Below are 7,403 nucleotides of genomic sequence, written 5' to 3'. Positions count from 1 at the left end.
GGATATTAACACCCCCAGGCTATGCGTTTTCCTGGGGTTAGCAGGGAGTCCATGGTTAAGATGGGAACTGGTGGGAGATTCACAGTGGGAACCACTGGTCCACACTCCCTAGCTCAGACTGGAAGACAGACTGGCTGCAACATAGCATCAACACATGCAGGACTGAGTTCCTTCAGAGTTGGTAGGTACCTGAGATTCCCCTAGTGAAATCTTCCATTTAGCAGAGAAAGTTAATAAGACTCAGGGAAATGAAGGGACCAGCTGGAGATGACACAAAAAATGATACTTGTCACTGAGAGCCTGGAAGCCAAACTCCTGACTCCTAGGCTGCTGTTCTTGGTCCGCTGTGTCTCTACAACCCCCAGGAAACAGACACATCTCCTGCTTTCTTTCTGGCAGTGCTGTTCCATTTCCCTCGAATTCCTTACCTTTTCTTCTTTCTTCTATTTCATTGTTTGCATTAACCTATTTTAATATTTCATTTTCTTTATTTTGTTGCCATTGCACTACTGGCAAGGCAAGAGAGAATCACCTTAACATGCAGAAGGTAAGGTTTCAGTAGGAAATAGAAAAGAGGTTTAATCACGGCGGAGGTTGAAGAACCACTTCAAAAGTAGAATGGATACTTTCCTGTTTTTGATGACGTAGGGTGGGTGCTTTCTGAAGAGAGAGGCTTAGTTAGATGAACTCTATTTTCAATAACAGTATAGATAATTGTTTAAGATGTAGAATAGATAAACAAGATTATACTGTATAACACAGGGAAATATGCACAAAATTCTTGTGGTAACTCACAGCGAAAAAGAATGTGACAATGAATATATGTACGTTCATGTATAACTGAAAAAGTGTGCTCTACACTGGAAATTGACACAACATTGTAAACTGAGTATAACTCAATAAAAAAAAGTTATAATAAAAAAAAAAGATTCTCACCTGAATGAATCTTTTTCCCCTCCCATATAGTTCTAGCTCTTTCCTCTTCTTTCCTTTGTATTACAGACAGCAAAAGGATCTGTCTTTGTTGAGGAAATGCTTCTTTGGTAAACTATTTTTTAATTTTATTTTTTTAATATTTTTATTGAAGTATAGTCAGTTTTATTTTATTTTATTTTCTTGCAATAAAGCTATCAGTGAAACCTAGAGTTAAATTCTTTGCTGTCCTATTCACATCCTTCCTCCTTCTTTGTGAAAGAACTGACACCAGTATCTGTTATTGGCATTGTGGATCTCTGGAGTTTAGGACCATACAGTAAACAGGAGTTGCATAGACCCTGATGTCTAGAGGATCATGATGTAAATGAGAAATGTGGCTGTTGTGTAAGACCCCAAAGGGTAGGACTAGGATTGATGAGTGGAATTTACAAGGGTGTGAATTTTAAGTCAAGATAAAGTGATGGTTCTGACACACAGAATTTCCTAAAATAGAACCCACTGCCTCCAAGCTGGTGAGTTGTTCTCTGTCACTGGACAAACTCAGGCATAAGGACCACCTTGAAACAACATTGTGAAGGATGTGTGAACATATGATACACAGAGAAAAATATCTAATATACAAATAATGTGTCCCATAAGAAAAAGAAGTAGAAAATGGTGCAGTAGGAATATCTGAAGATTTAAGGGTCCAGGATTTTTGAAAATTGATGAAAGACACCAACCCACGTATTCAAGTTCAACATACCTGAACAAGACAAAGAGAAGGGGAACCGCACTTGGCACACCACAATAAATCTGCTGAAATCAAAGACAAAAGGAAAAAAGGAAAAGTACCAGAGGAAAAAAAGACATGTTACCTCAGTTGCAATAAGACTTACCGATGACTTTTCAATAGAAACCACAGAGTCAGAAGACAAGAGAGTGTCCAAGTACGGAAGAAAATCACTGTCAGTCTTGAGTTCCTTATGTAGTAAAAATATCCTTCAAAAATATGTGAAATAAAGTTATCTTCAGATAATTAAAATTTGACATAATTTGTTACTGGAAGATCTGGGCGAAAGGAAATACTAAAGGGATTTATTCCTGAATGAGGAAAACGATTACATATAAAAGTGAGGAAATACAGGAAAGAAAGTGACAGAAAGGTTAGATATGCGGCAAGTGTGAATGGAGACCAACACTATGGAACCATAAAATAGCTTGTGGCATTAAATCCCATGACAGAAATAGCACAAAAGGCAGGGAGTTGTAAGTAGATGAAAGTTCTAAGGTTCTTGCATCCTTCGGGGAGTGATGGTGGTGCTGATGTGTATCAGACTCTTATCAACTCAAAGTTCCATGTTGTAGGCACCATGACAACCACAAAATGATAGTAAATGAAGGTTGACTTCAGATGCTAACACGGGGGTTGAGAAAAATGTTAATCCCGAAGGAAGCCTGGAAAGAGAAGAAAGGAACATGGTGGGGGTGAGAGAGAACTAAGAGTAAGGTGGTAGGGAAGTAGACCCACATATGTCAGTTTGTAATACATTTATGAATGAACGTGTTGAAATGAAGTAACCTAATTACCTCAATTAAAGAACACAACTGGATTAAAAAAAATTACATGGCAATTATGTGGAGAACGTTTGAAAGCAAGATGATTGTAAAACATATACCATGAAAACATTTTCAAAATTAAAGTGGTGTAACTGGGTTAACATCAGACAAAATAAAGACTAAGGCAAGAGTCGTTACTGGAAATAAAGAGGGACATTTTAAAACATTAAGTTTCCATACACTTAAAACCTGAACTTCCATGCACCTAGTAACATGTATACATTATACAAATATGATAAAACACACGCACACAGGCACACACACACACAAAGGAGAAACAGACGAGTCTACAATGATAGTGAGAGATCTTAAGGCATCTTTCTCCATAACTGGTGGATCAAACAGACACAAAAGAATCAATAAGGTTATAAAAGATCTGTGCAGCATGCTAAACAAACTTGACCTTGTTGACAACAAATATTTAAAACACTGCACCCAACAGTCGGGTTGCAGCTGCGCTTGGGTTGCCCACTGCTCCCGAGTGGACTGGTCTCTCAGGAACCCGGTACCTCCATGGGTTGAGGTCAGCCTGCAGTTGAGTCCCAAGAGACATAAACAGAGCTGTGTCCATGTTCCCTACTTTCCACCAATGACTAGGAAGAAGATGAGAGTTCAAGCTTTCCCATCCCCAGCACCTGCATTAAAAATAAATCAGTAAACAAATAAACCTAATTACCTTCCCCTAAAACAAAAACAAACAAAAATAAAACATTGAAAAAAAAAATAAGAGTCCAAGTTTTCCCAATTTGTGGATTGCTCCAGTCTCAGAAATATCTGTTGGTATGATCCATGGCAGAAATAATATTCAAAAGAATTTTGAGACTTGTAATGCTGGGTAAACACTAGTAATACCAAATTAAAAACGAAGGTGGTGGGGGGCGGGCACAGCTCAGCGGCAGAGCGGTGCTCAGCACATACCATTTCCTGGGCTCAATCCCCAGTGCCTCCGTTAAGGGAAAGGAAAAGTGAAGGAAAGGGACGTTCAATTCAAGTCCTGCATTTTGATGCAAAGACAGTTCGGCCAGGATAGGGGTTCAGCAGTCAGGCTCACGTGGACGAGAGCGGAGGGTCCCTAGAAGACAGAATCAAGGTGCGATGCAACCTTGGGCTGCACCGAGTGAACTTTAGATCCCCTTTCAAGGGAGCTAATCCCAGGGAAGCTGGTCAGACGCGATGGCCGGGTACAGGGGAGGTCGAACCGGCGGAGGAGCTCAGCGCCCAAAGCCCCTCGCCGCTGATTAGCGGAAGCACCTTCCCGAGTCCCCGCGCGGTTTTGTCTCGGTGGCTTCTGGCTCTGAGTGCAAGGAAGTTCCTTTTCTCTCCACTGGATAGTTTGTCTTGTGTGCGATCATGTCCAGAGCACCAGCCCACTAGGATGACAAATAAACTCCACTGAAATTTCCCAATTTATTGAATAGTCCCTTTCGAGAATATGCTTAAGGGTCTTTTTCAAACCCGTGAGATGAAGCTGGATTCCGGGAGGAAGCCCCAGTCTGGGTCTGAGACGGCAGCAGAAAGGAGGCAGAAACACAGCTTACCGCACAGGGGAGGGAGGCCAGCGGTTAGGGGCTGGGATCTGCGCAGGGCCAAACCTCAGCTCAAGGGCTCAGCTGTGTGACCTTGGGTGGGTCACCTGATGTTTGTGAGCCTTGACAGCCTCATGTGAAACGCGGATGATACTGCTACCCGCTTACAGAGCTGCCATAAAGCTCAAGTGAGGCAGCGGTTAAAGTTCTTATCATGGTGTCTGGCAGGCAGGCTGTATGAGCTATAACCTTGAAAGATGTTAACCAGAGGGAACCAGACGATTTCTTTAGTCCTCTGACACACAGCCTAGTCTAAAATGAGGACCCTGGTTTGATGCCAAGAGACAAGAATGTTATCGTCCCCGACACAGAGTAGTAACTGCCCTCTAAGTATCCATTAACCGAGAAGATTCATGACAACAGAAAGATATAAATTCAGTTCTTTTAAATGGATGTTTGTTTTGATAATCCTAACGTGCGCGGCCCTCTGAAAAATAGTAGCGTGTTGATACATAAAACGCAAGGGGCTCCAGCGGACCCAGGAAGACCACAGACGCGGCAGCGTGCGGACACGCTCCCGGGTGGGCTTCCAGGCAGCAGGGAAAAGTCAGCCGTGGGGGGGTTTGAGGCGGGCATCCCCTCCCGCTCAGAGGCCCGGGCTGCTGCTTCACCTCACACCTGCGTGCTTCCCTCTCCCTTCCTCTCCTTTCAAAACCGACGCCATGCGCTGCTGCCGGAGGGCCAGGGAGCGATGAACTGGACATGGGCATCGAAATGACGGTGACCTGCCCATTGCTGTCTGTATGAACTTGAGCGACTCATGTCACCTGTATCTTGACCTATAAAAATAGTTAGTAACAACACCTTCATTTCAAAAATAAATAATGTAACATACGCCCTATTCCCAGTATCATGCCTGACAGTCCAGAGAGTTAACTCTCTCCCTCACTTCCTCTTTACCCCCACGCAGTCCCCAGATGCAGCACATTTTAGGTAAGAGATAGTTAATAGACGTTTGAGTGACTAATGGCTTGTCAGTGACTAATGGATATACGTCTTTTCATGTTGTCTGGGTGAGTGGTTATTTTAAGTGACTGAGCTGAAATATTAGGATATGATTGGAAGAAAACACCCCCAGATTTGAATAGGGCTTCACCCAGAGAATACTCACTGTAGGAATTCCTGCTGCCCATACAAGCCCAGGAACCATGCTTTTGGCCCCAGCATCTTGGGGCAATCATCACGCCCTGTACACCTTGGGATGTTCTGCCTGAGGGCGGCAGTCACTCCGGTGTGGCTCTTCCACTGTGGTCCCCTTAGCTCCCCGTTCAAATAAGGTACGTGTCATAGAGTATTTTAATTCACCCATTTGTACATGTTTGCCTGGTCCCTATCAGACAGCAAAAAAACGTCTCTGGTTTGGGCCAGAGTCATCCTATATCACTAGTACCTGCCGTTAGCTCGACATGTAAAAGGTCTTTGGCAAAAGCTAAGTGAAGGAGTGAGAAGTTACAAGAAAAAACCCCAAATCCTATGGCCCTTTGGAAGCAGGAAAATGTTTGGCTCATGCACCCGCGGGAGGCAGGTTTCTGATCCCAGTGGTGGAGGAGCCTCGTCTGCTGCAGCAGGTGGACCCACCTGCCTCGTGGCTCGGACGGAAGGTCTCCAGCACCATTCACAGGACGTGACCTTGGTGCTTAGAGTTGAACATACCAGGCAGCCAGCAGAAGGCACAGGCTTTTCCTTCAGGAATAATATGACGGGAGAGAGGAGCTATATCTTACCTTTCCAAGAAGTAATTTAATTCTCCAGTAGCTAGCACGGCTGGAGAGGCTCCCTGTAGCTCTTGGGAGCCTCTGATCTCATTCCCTTCGGCCCTCAGTGTGGCTTTGGCTCAAGTACGAGGGAACTAACAGCGCTGTGCCTGCAGGCCAGTGACCTTTCCCCAGATCTGACCTCCCCGGCATTTGTGTGTTCTGAGAGAGTAAGAGAGCGGTGCCCAGACACCTCTGCGGCGAAGGCAGCCTCAGCTCCCACCTCCAGGCCTTCCTCACTTTCTGAAACGGCCGGACGCATGAGGTCACTTCCTCAGTGGGGTCCCCGTCCACACGTCTGCACCTCTCCCCGGGCTGGCCAGTTCTCTGCACCGCTGCTTCTGGAGTATGTCCACAACAACAAGATCATCAAGTCAAAACAGTCTCCCTTCTCCAAGCGCCAACCCCACCGTTGAGCAATAGGATGAAGTCGGGATCCGCAGCCCACGTGCCCCACCTTTCACCCTCTGGGCTCAGCCTACGTTGTCTGTTCCTCTCCTAACCCTCCCCTGTAAGACAGCGCCCTGTGCACCCAACTCTTGCACTAGGACCTTGCCACCGCTGTGCCTTTGCATCAGCTGCTCCTTCTGCCTGGAATCAACCTCTGCCTTTAAAATTAGCTCTCTCCTGGAGTCAGGAACAGAGCCTGGCGTTGCTGGATTTCCCCGGACGCTTCGAGGAGCTCATTTCAGCAAACGCGTCTGAAGGACCTACTCTGGCCAGAAGATGCTTTCAATCGGTTGCTCCTTTACAAAAACCGAAGCTTTTTTGTTTTTTACTGTAAATTGGCTTACAGTGTCTGTTTTCTTCTGAGGACAGGAAGCTGCTTTGGTCTTTTGAGCTGAATTGTGTCTCAGATTCATTCGTTGAAGCCCCAGCTCCCAATACTTCAGAACGTGACTGCATCTGGGGACAGGGCCTTTAAAGAGGTGGTTAAGTTAAAATGAGGCTGTCAGGGTGGAGCCTAATTCAGTCCCACTGGCGTCCTTAGGAGAAGAGGAAATTTGGACACACACACAGGCAGCAGGGGTGCCCGCATACAGAGGAAAGGGCGTGTGAGGACACAGCGAGAAGGCGGTCGTGGTCATCTTACAAGTCAAGGAGAGAGGCCGCAGAAGGAACCCACCCTGTGACACCTTGACCTTGAACTTCCAGCCACTGGAACCGTGAGAAGATAAATTTCTGTTGTTTAACTCTCCACCCACTCCACCAAGTCCGTGGTGTTTCGTTATATCAGCCCCAGCAGACTTGTACACATGTTAACAAGCAACATGTTCTTGTTCATCGTGGAATTCTTTACATTTTTATACTTAGAGCTTCTTGGAACGTAGAAGATAATCAGTAAAGGTGTATCGAACGGCAGGAAGACTCTGGGGTCGGCCTCATGGCAGAGGACTTGGATGTAAGCATCACCTTCTGGGGGAAAGGGCGTATCCAGCCACGGAGAGAACTGGGGAGCTCCCAGGAGTCCAGGGCAGTGATAAAATGACAGGGGCCCCACTCCCCACCCCCAGCCAGGCACATGCTC

Source organism: Camelus dromedarius, chromosome 25 (assembly GCF_036321535.1).
Source record: "Camelus dromedarius isolate mCamDro1 chromosome 25, mCamDro1.pat, whole genome shotgun sequence".
NCBI classification, from domain to species: Eukaryota; Metazoa; Chordata; class Mammalia; order Artiodactyla; family Camelidae; genus Camelus; species Camelus dromedarius.
This window is presented reverse-complemented; position numbering follows the sequence as displayed.